We start from the raw sequence: 14,891 nt of genomic DNA, 5'->3' as shown, positions 1-14,891 counted from the left end.
ATAGGGCCAATAATATGCAAGGTGATATCAATGGTCTAAAAATTTTAATTTTGAAAGAGAATTATTCAACATTTTATGTCCATTGTTTTTCTTATCAACTTCAATTGACTATTATTGCTATTGCTAAAAATTACATTAACATTGCTGAATTTTTTTTTTTATGTGGTTAGTTTAGTAACTGTTGTTAAAGGCTCTTGTAAGAAACGAGACGCTCTTCGAGATGCCCAATTTGCCAAAATTAAAGAAGAATTAGAGAAGGGTATATGTAGAAATGGGCAAGGTTTGCATCAAGAGACTAATCTTAAATGTTTTGGTGATACACGTTAGAGATCATATTATGAGAATATTCTCAACTTGATTTTGATGTTCTTTGGTGTTGTTGATGTACTTGAGACTATTGAAGAAGATGACCTCTTCGACCAAAAAGTTGAAGCTCAATCTATTATGAGGTCAATTCTATCTTTTGAATTTGTTTTTGCTTTATACTTGATGAAAAATATTTTAGGGACCACAAATGAGTTATCAATCATTGCAAAAAAAAAAAAAAGATCAAAATATAATATATACATGACACTAGTTGAAATGTCTGAGCAACAATTGTAAGTGATGAAGAGATGATGAATGGAAATCTTTATTGACTAAAGTATCTTTATTTTGTACCATATATGATATTCTTTTTTAAACATAGATGAAATATTTGTAGTTAGTGGGAGGCTGCGATGCAACACTCAACAAAATACAAATTACATCATTATCTTGTTGAGCTATTCTACATTGATTTGCAACCTCAAAAGCTTAACAATTGTTTTTTGAAGGCGAATACCAAGTTGCTACTTTGTATAGCTTGCTTGAATCTAAGTGATTCATTTGTGGCTTTTGATAAAGAAAAGTTGGTGTGCCTATAAAAGTTTTATCCATCTGATTTTTCTGGGACATAAATCTTAGCACTTGGCACTCAACTTTAAAATTACATTTTTGATATGCGCAACAATGACTCATATTTAGAGCTTAAAGGAGTTGATGAATTTGCTGAAAAGTTAATTAAAAGACAAATGCATGACACTTATTCATTAGTCTATTTGCTTGTGAGGCTAGTTTTGACCTTTCCCGTTGCTATTGCAATAGTAGAAAGAAGTTTTTCAGCAATGAAATATATAAAGAATGAAATACTCAAACGAATGGGAGATTAGTGGATGAATGATTGTTTAGTTGTGTACATTGTTAGCATGCCTGCTTTGCTCCTTAACTAGTGTGGGTAGCTCCTTTATGTCATCTCTACTATCAACATCCAATTGCACATGTACTCCAACAGATAGAATATCTCTCATCTGGCTCTCGTTCTTCATCACTGTTTGGGACCAGTTGGGTTGATAAAATTTGAAGGAATCCAATGGCAGTGCCTATGTAGAAAATTTGTCCAATAAGTCATAATGGTCAAGACCCTTTTTTTCCAGAATTCCTTGCATTTAGGATTGGCCTATTAACAAGCATATATAGCAGGTTAAACACATGTAATATTTATTCAATTAGAACAATAATTTAACAACTTTAAAATTATTGTGTATGCATGGAACACTTTTCACAATGTGTTCACTTGAACCTCTTTACTTCCTATCACTATCTTTGTACAAGAATTCCAACCCATCTTCGAACGTCCTATTAGCTAAAAAAATACATGGTGTTTAACATTCAATCTTTGAAGCCTTAGTTAGCCTTTATTGTAGTTTTTATCAACACATTGGTTAAGCTCTTTTTGAATAAAACTCCAAAGACCTTTCTTAAATACACCTTTTGGCAGTTCTTCCACCAACACATCAACAAAATGCTTCTCAATTGGGGGAAGTCACAATTTCCTATATTTCCATTTTGCTTGATGCATTAGTCATCTAATGACATAAAATTTCCACATACTTAACCAATATTCAATAATATACGTCTAAAATATTCCCAATTTATTCAAATAGTTTAACACAAAATATTTCCCATATAAACTATATCGAAGCTTTGTATATTGTTTATACTTCATAGATGAATTTTGAGAATCATACATAATGTGCCAAAATGTGAAATATGAGATTACATGTTCAATATTGAGTATTTCTTTTAGTTTAATTCAACTATCAAATATATATATATATATATATATACACTCATTCTAGCATGTTGACTAATAAATACGTAACCAAAAAAAAATATAAAATTCGTATATAACAAAAACTTAGACAAGAACAGCAACAAGTATAGTTCATCAACAACCCATAAAAGCCAAGAAATTTTAATACAACACCCATTAAATTGTAGAGAAAATCCAATAGACATAGAAATAATGAATACTATTATAAACTACTTCAAACCCAATGAACAAGTTGAAGAGAGAAAGAACTCACAATTACTGTGTCAAGCGGGATTGAGGCTAAAGAAGATGTTGTATCTGATTCCATATATAATAACTTGTGGCTGAGGGATTATGAGGATTAATGAGGGTTATAGAAGCAGTTGAGGGGAAGATCTGGATTTATGTGATTTGAGAAAAAGCTGGCGAAGGATTTGAGAGAAAGTTGGGGAAGGATTTGTGACAAATTTGATGTAGGAATTGAATTAGAAGATTTATTAAGAGAACGAGTCATTGGTAGATTAATGAGTAAATGAATCTAAAGAATTTATGAAAAGTTATGAAGTAGAGTCCAAATAAAGATGTTATGAGAGAGAGAGAGAGAGAGAGAGAGAGAGAGGTGTGAAGATGAGACTCTACGTGAGATTTCACAAACTGAAGAGAGAAGGTTCCAGAAAGTGTTGAGGTGTGAGAGAGAGAACAAGGAGGCTGAGTCCAAAAAGTGTTTGTTACGTTTAGAGCATTCGCATCAAAGAAGGCATATATTTTAGCTTTTAACATTTCAAAAACTTACTTTATCTATTTTAACACATTACTTTATTATTAACCCAATATCAAAATTTCTATTTTTTTAGCACCTTATTTAAATATTTTGTATTTAATCTTTATCTATCTCTTCCTCTATATATGTCTCTCTCTCTTCCTTGGAGCAGAGCAGCCATTAAATACCAAATAGTCCAAACACACCTATCTCTTCTCAACCCAACAAACCCACACAACCACCACCACCACCATCGCCGCCGCACTGGCACCAGTATATTAAAAGAAAAAAATTAGCCACCCCACCAAAAACCCAAACTCACCATTAGCCACCACACCCAAAACATCAAACCCACCTATCTTTTCTCAACCCAACAAACCCACACTATCATCACCACCACCAGTATATCAAAAAAAAATCAACCACCCCACCAAAAACCCAAACCCACCATTAGCCACCACACCCAAAACATCAAACCCATCTATCTCTTCTCAACCCAACAAACCCACACAACCACCACCGCCACAGTATACTAAAAAAAAAATTAGCCACCCCACCAAAAACCCAAACCCACCATTAGCCACCACATCCAAAACCCAAACCCACAACCTAAAATCATTTACCACCGGTCCACCACCACAACACTAGCACCACATCCACCAAACCCATGACCCAAAATCAACCTCCACCATCACCACGACTACCAAACTAGCTACCCCATGTTGCCCCTAATCTATATTTTTTTGAGAGTTTTAGCTAGAGGAGAAGAAGAAAAAGTAAATAAAAAAAAAAGGTGAGAAGAAAGAGAGAGATGTTGAAATATAGAGAACAAAAGAAACAAATACTTTTTTAATAGAAGAAGAGAGAGAATGGAATAAAAAATTAATATATTTTATAAGTTTAGAGTTACAGTAAGTAGTCAAAGATGGCAGCTTACTGTAACTTAGGTGCCTAAATTTTTAAGTTTAGCACATTTGATGTATTATGCTTTTATTGTTTGTCTTGCTAAAAATAACATTTTAGCATTTTCACAATTTTGCTATAAATGCTCTTAGTCTTATTAAGTGGGGCCTACAATTTTTAACTTATTTACAAATATGTCATTAAGCATTGTTATTTGATAGCTAAAACTAGTGTGGATGAGTTCTCTAAATATAGTGTTTAAGCACCTTAAATTGAGAATATTAATACAAACACTCTTGCCAAACACGTTTTTTTTGGCCTACAGTTTTTAGTGTTAAAATACTGAAAATTATTTTTTGGAATCGCTACCAAACAGGTCCATAGTTATTGATCTTTTATTTTCTTGAAATTTTGTAAGCATGGAGAAGATAATAAGAACATGCAATCTAATGGTTATATTTTTAAAATTCACATCCAATAAAAAGATATATAAAGAGTTTGAAGGGTTTTTCTATAAACTAATTTGGAGAAAAACCTTTTTCTGTTCACTTACAGCTGTGCCATGATTTAAAAGGTCTAGTGTAAGAACTAAGAACACTTTTAACCATGCTTCTTTTAAGACCAAAAAGAAAATTTCACAATTCTTTGAGGTGCTTAAGATTGGTGGTATGATATATTTATTTATTTTTAAATAAAATGGTTCATGACAAATTATTTAATATTAAAAATTTGGCACTTCAACATTTCGCTAGGGCACGTAAAATAAAGGTTAACGAGAGTAAACCACTACAAGAATTTTGGTCTTTTGCGACCAATGTTTTAGCGACGACCATAAAGTCGTCACTATTAGGCATACATTAGCGACGATAATAAATTGTCATCGCTAATAAGTGTATTGTAGCGACAACACTAAGGTAGTCGCTAATAAGTCGCTAACACCATGAAGGGAATTTTATTTACTTTTGGAAGATGGAGGGAAACTTTTAGCAACGACAATAAATTTTGTTGCAACGACATTTACGTCGCTAAAATAAGGTTTTTTTTAACGACGACATCTATCGTCGCTAATAATCATCTTTAGTGATGACCTTATGTTTCATCACAGATATGTGATAAAAAATATATAGTAAGTAAATTATATATATGCTTTATTTATTAGCGATGACACATTAGTAGTCGCTATTAGAAGGCTATTAACGAGAACACAACATGTCGTCAAAAATATATCTACCTAAATTTAATGGAGGGTAAAATTTTCACTCTCAAAAAGTGGTGGGAATTATTAGAGGGAAACAGATTATATATTAGCAACGAATTAGGTCGTCGCTATAAGGGATCTTTTAATGAAGACAAAGATTGTCGTCACTAATATGTGTCTAAATCAATTTTGATATAATATGATTTTTTTTATTATCAAATCCTCCAAATGCCTCTTAAAATATTTGAAATGACATAAATTCTTTTAAAATATTTGAAATGATTAAAATACCATTAACCTCGTCAAAATGACCAAAATACCCCCAAACTTATATAATGACCAAAATAAACTTGAAACTTCCAAATCCGTTAAAAAAAAAAGAAGAATAAAAAATGAGACAACGGAGGGCTTGTTGCTGCAAAATACTCTCAAATCATAATGTTACCCATTTGAAACTTAAAATCGATAAAATAATAAAAATTGAGAAAGTTCTGATTGCACTCAAAATACTGACTAATTTTCATAGTTATCAAAATGTGAATCGTATCGTGAATCAATTTTTGATTTTTCTGTATCATGTGTAATAAGAAAGGTATTAGTCAATATTTACCAAACTAATAAATTCATTTTAAATATATGAAAGATATATTCATTATAAATTCATAATATATTCAACTAATAACCAATTCAATCATCAATTATGTAATAATATTTACCAAAAGTAAGTAAATAAATCAAATTAAAATATATCTATAACATACATATTCAATTTAATTAAAATCAAAAGTTGTAATACATGATAGATGAGCAAAAATAATAAAATTTTTCATCATTTTGCCTAATCAACTTTATCTAAGTTAATGTTAACATGATGTTCATCATCTTGCAAAAATATTTCTTTATTAACATTTTCTAACAACTACTCTAGTACCCAATAATCCACTGAAAACCTTCCCACTGAACCTAATTTCACAAAGTCTAGTGGTCTCAAGACCATCTATTAAGTTTGACCGGGTTTGACCAACTTTAACTAAACTTTGACTTTGTCTTTCTCCAAATCTAGTCGATTGATTGTGACCATAATTTGCTAGAATTATCCTTTCATTATACTCTTCAAATCTAATGGTTAGATTTCAAATCTAAGGATGACTCGTGATGGACATATGTTATGTACCTTTATGGCTATGTTGTCTCAATCTAATCATTCAATTGTTCTCAAATTTCACCAACACCAATATGTCACCATACTCTTCAATCCCAATGATCAAGATTCAAATATGAATTTCACAAAGTCTAGTGGTCTTGGGACCATCTATTAAGTTTGACCGGGTTTGACCAATTTTAACTAAACTTTGACTGTGCATTTCTCTAAATCCAGCTGTTTGATTGTGACCATAATTTACTAGAATTATTCTTTCATTACACTCTTCGAATCCAATGGTTAGATTTCAAATCTCAAGATGGCGTGTGATGAACATATGTTATGTACCTTTATGGCTATGTTCTCTCAATCTGATTATCCAATTGTTCTCAAATTTCACCAATACCGATATGTCACCATACTCTTTAATCCCAATGATCAAGATTCGAATATGAATTTCACAAAGTCTAGTGGTCTCGGGACCATCTATTAAGTTTGATTGGATTTGACCACTTTAACTAAATTTTGACTGTGTCTTTCTCTAAATCTAGCCATTTGATTATGACCATAACTTACTAAAATTATCATTTCATTACACTCTTCAAATCTAACGATTAGATTTCAAATCTAAGAATGGCGTGTGATGGTCATATGTTATGTACCTTTATGGCTATGTTCTCTCAATCTGATCATCCAATTCTTCTCAAATTTCACCAACACCAATATGTCACCATACTCTTTAATCCCAATGATCAAGATTCAAATATGAATTTCACAAAGTCTAGTGGTCTCGGGACCATCTATTAAGTTTGACCGGGTTTTACCAACTTTAATTAAATTTTGACCGTGCCTTTCTCTAAATCCAACCATTTGATTATGACCATGATTTACTAGAATTAACCTTTCATTACACTCTTTGAATTCAACGGTTAGATTTCAAATCTAAGGATGACGCGTGGTGGATGTGTGTTGTGTACCTTTATGGTTATGTTCTCTCAATTTGATTATCCAATTGTTTTCAAATTTCACCAACATGTTTACAGCAAATTTTAAGTGGTAGGTTATTACTAATTGTTCTTATTGGAGCAAAAAAGTAATGTTAGTGTTAGGTTCAAATTTGAACTAATAACAACTAACCACCTATGATTTGTTGTGAAAATGTTGTAAATGTAACACTTCTCATACAAAAAAATGTGTGTTTTTCTGTTGTCTTTGAAAACTTGAAATACATACTAGGTTTAGAGTAAATTAATTTAGTTTCTATACATATCACTTCTCATAAAAAAATATGTTTTTGTTGTCTTTGAAAACTTGAAATACATATTAGATTTAGAATACATTAGTTTAGTTTCCATGTAAATCAAACATGTCGTGCAATGGTATAGTGGTTAGTTCTTAGGTGCATTAACTTTGCTCATGTGTTTGATTCCCCCTCGTTGCTCATTGATAAGATTTTTTGATAGCTTTTCTTTCTTCTTTTTAGATGTATTTTGGTGTACCGTATTTGAATTTTTTTTTTTGTGAAGTTTGTATTTATCTTAGATGTCAGACACACAAAACAATAAAGCAAAATATAAAATTATTTTATTCAAAATAAATGAATAAGGAGGCTGAAGTTGGAACTTGAAAGAGTAAAGTAAGGTGGAGCACGTAAAAAAGCACAAAACCTATGTCAGGTTGATAAGAAAGTCTACAAGTGAACAGTGACAAGACAAGACAACATTAAAAAGAAATGGTAAATGAACCCACCAATTATGTAAAAAATTATTACTAGTTTTAATTTGAATTCACCAAAAAAATTATTTTTTTACTCACCAATATTTGCTAATAATAATTTAATACTTAAAATTTATTGTAAAAATATTATGATAGCATTTCTTAATTGTGATTTCTTATTCTTTATATTAATTTTCCTTTCTTTCATCCGTAATTTTTTTTCTTGTTTTTTCTCCTCCACATATATATATTGGTGTACAGTTTTAGAATTACCGTTATTTTTAAACAAAAAAATTATATAATTATAATATTAATGAATCAAATAGTATATATATTATTTGAATGTTTATAAATTTAATTTTTGGTAAAAATCCATATAATATGTTATGCATCATTATAAATGATAATAGTAACTAGCTAGTTTAAATTCAGCAAAAAAGTAACTAGTTAGTTTATATCTAACCCAATGAGCTTATAAGTTATATATATAATTAAAAAAAAGAAGTGAAAGAAAAGACCTTGAGACAAGACAAGACCACATTAAAAAAGAAATGGTACACGTTGGGAGTAAAAAATGATTAAATAATTAGAAATTTGTGGATGGAAATCTTTTATAACTTATAAAAATAAAAAAATAAAGTAAAGAATTTGTAACTTTTATTAAAAAGTTAAAAAAACCCACAAAATATCCATTAGTATTAGTAGATGAGACATGGGAATTTGCCTTGGTTAGCAAAATGGTATTAAATATATTAAAAAAAAACTAATTAGTCAACCCAAAAAATGGCAGCCAACTTTTACTGTTTTTTCACAACTCCGAACCTAGCTTTTTATGTTTTCCACTTAGACACATTAATTTAGCTTCCCAATTTTTACTTATTCAGTCTCTTGCTCAAGAGTCCACGTTGGTCATTGCATTCAATGGGTTTGAGACATCCCATCATAGTTTATACTTTTTTTTTTGAGAAATCATAGTTTATACTTTATGGTAGCTATAGGCTACATAGGCTATATTATATATAGTCCACCTTGGTCATTGCATCCAATTTTCAGTTTTGACCTTTTATGTAAAAGAAAAAAAGAGAGTAGCTGTATAGACTAGTAATACAACTGGGAAGCATTATAGTTTATATTCTTAAGAAATTTTTTAAGCTCCCACGTCTCATCTTTGCTCCCCAAGTCTGTAGATCACAAGATTGAAGAATTATGGTTTATATTCTCTACCTATCTTCTTAATTTGGTTGCTCAAGAGTGTAAGAGCATCTCCAGCAGCCTCTTTAAATTTTTGTACTATTTGGAGAGTGAACAGTTCATTTTACCTTTTACTTATCTACTTTTTTAAATACTTTTTTTAACAAGCTTTTTACCCTTTTCTCTATCCCATTTAAATATTATTTATTCATTCATTCTTTAATATTTCTTTTTCAATCTTCTTTCATTCTTCTACATTCTTAATATTTTACAATATTTTCACAATAAATCATATATGGTAAGTTATTACAGGTTTTAATTTGAACACATCACTTAAATATTTTTTTTTCATTAGTATTAGTTAGTAACAACTCACCACTTAAGATTTATTGTGAAAGTATTGTGAAAATATTGTAGTGACATTTCTCAATTTTAATTTCTTATTCTTTATTTTATTTTTCCCTTATCTTTTTTTTCATCCACATGTTTTTTTTTTCCTCTTTTTTTTCTCCTCCCCACCTTTCCCTTATCTCTATCTTCACTTTTCTTTTTTCTTTTGTTCTCTGTCACTTCGTTTGAGCTCTCTTCACTTTACTTTTTTCTTTTCTTCTCTTTGTCTACTCCACTGGAGCTCTCTTCACTTTTCCTTTTTCTTTTTTCTTTTCTTCTCTTCGTCTACTCCAGAGCATTCAAGAAGCTCTCTCTTTCTTTCTACTTGGGCAATAATCGTGTATATTTATTTGAGTGTGATTGGTGGGACACTAGGGATGGAACAGGAATGCAAAATGATTAACATTTTACAAGTGTGAATACATCTCGTACATGGTATCATTCTGACCCATTTATCCTAGTATGCCAAGCTTCACAAGTTTTTTACTTGAATGATACCAAATTGGACAGTAGTTGGCGCGTGGTACAACATATGATGCATAAAAACATGTATGATATTCCCATAGGCACAGAGAAAGTGCATGAAGAAAATGAAGAAGATAATGGTGATGCGGTATGCCAAGAAAGTGAATGTATTGGGGTTAATGCAACAGTTCAACAAGAAAATGATGAAGACTCAACTTTGTTACATAGAGATGATGTGCCAGCAATAAATTTGGGGGACTTAATACCTATTGATGATGTATATGTGCAACTTGATGAAAGTATGTTCATAATGATGACTTGTCTAATGAGGAATGGGATATAGATTCCAACAATAAAGAAGAAACATATAGTGATGACGATGTTTCAAGCTCAGATCAGGAAAAAGATTTATCTAGCAATGATGAATCTATTAGAGATCTTGGGGATGGAGATTAAGTTGAGTTTTGATGCATGTTAAGTTTTGTTAAATACATAAAGCTTTCATATCTTCTCAGCTATGGTATTTTGAAAAATAAAAATTTTAAAGTTTTACTTGGATGTTAAAATTATTTTGTACACATTTTTGTCATCTAATTTAGTTCACCTTTACATTGGTTTATTCTTTTTATTTCAGGTTAAAATGTTGCATGCCTTGGGCTACTAATGATGTTAAGGGGAGATACTTTTCATTGCAAACTTGGTTGTATATCTTCTTGAGGAATTTGTCATTATTTTATTATTATTTGAGAGAGTAGATTTGAACTTAAATTATGTATTTGATAGAGAACTTGGGTATTGTTTTTCCTTATTAGTAGTTATTGATTGAGTAGTTGTTATGCTTATACGAGTATTTGTGATTGAAAATGTGTGATGTGTGGAATTGTGGTTTATTAAAGTCAGATTATTATGGCAGCGACCTGATTGTCCTTATCATGAGTTCCTCGTTTTTGGCCCAATTTAGAAATCCTGTTTATAACATGCAAACAATACCTTGTCTTCTACATCATGGCAATCCATCTGGTAAAATCTAATTCACAAATGGCTAGCATGTGATCCTTATAGAAGATTTAGCTGCTTGACCCACTCATGCTGTGAAACTTCCTGATTCATCTGCAAAATATACTACACAGTTGTCTAGTATTAAAGCACATTGTTTATGTGTCATTCTACATTTTGACAAGTGCCTGCACTTTTGGATCTCATTGTTGTGTTTGTTTGTTTGGATAGGAGATTAAGAATGAGAAACTTAAGTTGGAACATGTTTAGCTTTCAGAGGAGAATAGTGGGTTATGTGTGTAGAATCAAAAATTGGCTGAAAAGGCTTTTTAAGCAAAAGAACTGGCTTCTGCTGCTGTTGTGGAGTTGAAAAATTTGGCTGGTTAAGTGTCAAAGCCCTCCAACATTTCAGTTTCGGGTCTCCTGGTCTTCAAAGGCTGTGAGTAGTCTTCTTTTCTTTTCTCTCATTTTGTGTTTGCTTCTATGATTGAATGTTGTTGTAAATTATTCCGTATAAATCTAAAATTTTAAAGGTGTCATCAGATGCCATTTCCTTGTAAAACCATGAAGAAGCCTGACATATTCTTGGTTATTAGGATGCTTGTCTTTTCTTATCTATTTTGTCTTTCCCTAGTCCCAACACATTTCTTATCTATTAGGTTGCTTTTTCATTGTCATAACAATGTCATCAGATGCCATTTCCTTGTATAATTCTCGCTAGTATAACGGAATTTATACAATTATGTAATTAAATTTTTTGACTGGTAGTACTTAGGTTTAATATAGTTACTTATGCCGTTTAATAGTATTAAAAATTCTGCATATTGAACATTATAATGTGTATGTACAAGTTGTGCCAGCAGAAATACTGTTAAGTTTTCTTGGATTTTGACAAAATGAATGTCAGAAAGTCCTACAATCAAGCTGGTGATAAACCCTCATAGAGGAAAATACCCAAGACCACTGTTACATAATTCAAGTCTAAATAAAATTAAACAAACCATAACCCAATTACTTATGGTATGATATCCTGAGTAAAATAAACTCCATGTTTTAGGCAGCATTGATCGCCATTTCTTTGATTTGCTCTCTTAAATTTTCAATTCCAACCTCTTGAGAGTGATGAAACTAGCATAGAGGTCAAAGATCAAACAAGGATATTCTAGAATTGGAGTCTAGTTTTGATGTGGGACCTAATTGACACCATTCTTAAGCTTTTTTTCGTCATTGATGAGTCTTAGTAAGATGCATAATTTGGCAAATTCAAGGTTTACTAAAATGAGAATTAATTGGCTGTACCAAGCCCATGAGTCTTCTTTTTAATTTTCAACTCCTTTTTCCTTTAATAGTTCTTCTATTTCTTAAGGCATTAGATAAACAACCAAATTCATATAGAGATTGAGAGATTAAGAGGACTCTAGCAGCTTTTGTTATAGTTTTGTGGGTGTGATTGCAGATTGAGAGTTTAAGAAAACAGTTGAACGTTTTTGACATCTTTTAATGAAAAATTAAATGGAAAAATGTATGATGGAAAAGACACTTTGTGATAATTGAACTATCATAACATTTTAAATTGTTACTTTTCTTTCACCTTCAGTTTAATTTAATGACTTTATTACCTCCAAGCCATTTGCTAAAGAGTCAACCTCTGTTGGGTCTTGTTTTGAAGGTTATGCTGAAAATACCAGTGGTGGTTCATCTTGAAGGCACAAACGTGATCCGAAAAGAGCACAATCTCACTCTTTTGTTCAGCTTGTAAGTCCAAGGCGTTTACCAAACACTATGTGAAAGAAACAAAGTTTTTATTTTTATTTTTTATCGAAGAAGAAACTAAACTCAAAGTCTAACACTTCAACTTTGGGAAGTGTCAAAGTTCACGTCTTTCCTAGTTGTGTTAAATTGAGGTACTTTTGATGATCTCTCTTCATTTTACCTTTTGGATATTCCTTAATGTTGGTAAACAAGTTATGGGTATCTTTGAAAATCAGCAACTGTTACATGGTTCAATTGTAGGTCTTTGTATCTTAGAGTTTCATGAGTTTTGAATGATTTTAGAGGTTTTGTGTGTTTTGGGTGTAACTGATTAGTGAATTGTAAAAAGGGTTTTAATTTAATTTGAGCTATGGAGTACTTTTTCAAAGGAGACTAGTTTGGAAATACTGAGAAAATTGGATATGGAATTTTAGCGGTTACTTTTCTTTTCTTTTCTTTTTCTTCTTTGTCTTGTTCCTTGTTGGCTCTTGTTTTGTGATTTGTTCATTGCAACAAGCTTCAACTTGATTGCATATCTTCATGAGGAATTTGTTATCATTTGATTAGTATTTGAGTGAATAGATTGGAGATTTTATTATGTATATGATATTGAATTTGTGTATTATTTTCCCTTATTAGTAGTTATTGATTAAGCAGTTGTTATGCTTATATGAGTATTTGTGATTGAAATTTTTTTATGTGCATAAGATTGTGATTTGTTATTTCCCAACAGGTACCCATGTAAAATTCATAATGTAAATTTTAAAGAAAAATAAAATAAAATGTAAAATATTATTAGCGACGACAATGTCATCGCTAATATTTTATCATATCATTAGTGACGACAAACAATATCATCGCTAATATGCAATTTTTAGTGATGACATGTTTGTGGCCACTTATATATCATTATTTGTGACGACAGCAAGCATTGTCGCTAGTAATGACATATTAGCGACAACAAAAATGTTGTTGTTAATAATAATCTAATAGCGAAGACAAAGAAATTCATCACTACTAATGAGCTAGTAGCGACGACATTTCGTCTTGGGGTCTCGAGTTATTTATGACGACAATTGTCATTATTAGCGATGACTTTGTCGTCGTTAATAGTAGTGTATTTGTGATGACATTAATATAGTCACTAAAAACTTTTTTGTTACTATTTTCTTTTAACGAAAATTAGCGACGACCTTTTTTGTTGCCAATATAATTAGCGACGATATTTAAAGCATTAGCGATGAGTATATGCCATCGCTAAAGACCAAATTTCTTGTAGTGAACACAAGGACATAAGTTAAAATATTTTAAAAAAATTTAGGAACAAAATTTCTTTTAGAGTTTTTGGGATGAAAATTGATATTTGTGCAAAATTTAGGGAAATACAATAATTTAGCCAGTATTTTTTTTTAAATAATTTGTGACATGTTAGTTTGTAAAACTTTTATAAAATTAATAATACCTAAGATCACTATCCTCTTTTTTTTGCGTGGAAAAGAAAAATGTTGTGTAGATGTCCCCACACATCGGCCAAAAACAAGGTGTTTTGAACCTTGGGTTTGGGCCTGCCCACCCCATCTATTGGTGAGACTTGAACCCAAGTGCTTGTGGTAAAATTCGAGCTCATACCACCACAATGACAAGGTTCAGTGGTAATATCATAAGATAACTCTTTTGGTTAACTTTTTTTTTTGGCTTACTCAAACACTCGTTATATTAAATCCATTACTTTTTAGTGCTACCATGAGTTGGATTTGATTGGAAATTCGTTATTAGTAGGGCTGTCCAGAAGGATTCGGTAACCCGATCCACTCGAAAAACCGACCAGATCCGACCCGAATCCGGCCGACCCGACTGCTCTGGCGGGTCGGTGGCGGGTCGTCACCACCAGAAACCGATTTCTGGTGGGTTGGTTTCGGTTTCCTCTCCTAAAACTCGGAAAAATCGAACCGACCGAGAGATTTCCAGATCCTGGCGAAATTTCCAGAATCTGGCGACTTTTTTCCAGAATCCGGCGAAAAACCCAGATTCCGGCGATATATTTCCTTAGATCCGGTGAGATTTTGACTGGATCTGGCGAAATCTCATCAAATCCGGCGAGATTTTCGCCAGATCTTGCGAAATCTCACCGGATCTAAGAGAAATATCGCCGGTATCTGAAAAACTTCGCCGGAATTTGGGTTTCTTCGCCGGATTTGTGTGTTTTTTCACCGATTCTCGTCGTCTTCTCAGATTTATGATTCCGATCGACCCGCTCGCCACCCGT

At 31.6% G+C, this 14,891-nt stretch overlaps 1 long non-coding RNA gene across 1 annotated transcript; it reads right to left on the bottom strand.

The window, feature by feature from the left end:
- Positions 1–1,171: 1,171 nt before the first annotated feature.
- LOC142618073 (uncharacterized) lies at positions 1,172–2,841 on the bottom strand. Its single transcript, XR_012841151.1, has 2 exons — positions 2,388–2,841; positions 1,172–1,477 (listed from the first exon to the last, which is right to left on the bottom strand). It is a non-coding gene; the product is annotated as an uncharacterized LOC142618073 (long non-coding RNA).
- Between the last annotated feature and the right edge of the window lie 12,050 nt (positions 2,842–14,891).

Source organism: Castanea sativa, chromosome 11, assembly GCF_040712315.1.
Source record: "Castanea sativa cultivar Marrone di Chiusa Pesio chromosome 11, ASM4071231v1".
Classification (NCBI taxonomy): Eukaryota; Viridiplantae; Streptophyta; class Magnoliopsida; order Fagales; family Fagaceae; genus Castanea; species Castanea sativa.
Note: the sequence above shows the minus strand (reverse complement) of the source record. Positions and strands in the feature narration are given on the sequence as shown.